The sequence below is a fragment of the Epinephelus moara genome, chromosome 4 (genome assembly GCF_006386435.1).
Source record: "Epinephelus moara isolate mb chromosome 4, YSFRI_EMoa_1.0, whole genome shotgun sequence".
NCBI lineage: Eukaryota > Metazoa > Chordata > Actinopteri > Perciformes > Serranidae > Epinephelus > Epinephelus moara.
The window spans coordinates 13,298,150-13,299,166 of NC_065509.1; positions in this window are offsets into that span (position 1 = coordinate 13,298,150).

Here is a 1,017-nt window from a genome sequence, read left to right on the forward strand (position 1 = left end):
AGCGGGTCAAAGTCATGGACAAACTATTGCAGCAACACGCTCTTTAGCTGGGAAAGATGGGACAGGACAGGAATGAAGCACGCCCCGTCCATCATTTTCACGCTTGTTAACTTCTCTATCAAAGCTAAAGAAAGACGAGCAGTGGCAGCATCCTTCCAAAAACAAGCACCAGAATCCTTTTTTTCATGTTGCAATAGGCTCGCGTGTGTTTACCCGGTGGACAGGGGATGTCCACGCGCACGCAGGTTATAATACACTCTGCGGTGCTGTCATTAATCGACGACAGAAGCGTGTTGATGTTCAAGGTGTGCAGGTGGGAAAGTCCCACAGTATCACAGTGCAGACAGGAGAGAGTTGGCAGCGGGGTTGACTCCCTTGTATCGAGACAACCCCCCCAACTGGCTCGCCATCACACACACGCGCTAAGATCACAGGCTGAGCTTTCATGCTTGGACACAGATCTTCCCCCAACCGTGGAGGAACCTGTGCAAAGATATGAGAGTGCCTTTTTCAAAATAAAGGAGTAATTCAGCTGTTTTTTAACCTCCTAATTCACACTGTTACACACTTTTAGTTGGTTTAAAATTATGAGACAGTAAAACAATCTTACATTTTTGCCACAAAGAAACAAAACCTGTCTGAAAACAAGAGAATAAGGCATACGTGTCTCATTTAATAGGACATTTCAACAGGTTTATCATCCCCAAACTGTCAGCAGAGGTTACTTAATCCTTATCGCTCTGACCTCCACTTTTACACAGCTGCTAAAGTTGCTGGGCCTGAGCTAAAGGTCACATTTTATTTGGCTCTGATCGTGTTGTTGCGTGACCTCTACATTCAGAGGACTCAGGACTGAGGCTTTGAAGTTTTATGCGTGCATCAGGCCTACGACTCCTCTCTCGGCGTAATGGTGTCCATAAAGAAAGACAACATTGGTCTCGTAAGCGGGTTTATATGTTTAAACTCTGAAAGACAAAGGCAACCAGTAAACTTCTCTTAAAATATTGGTCAGTTAAA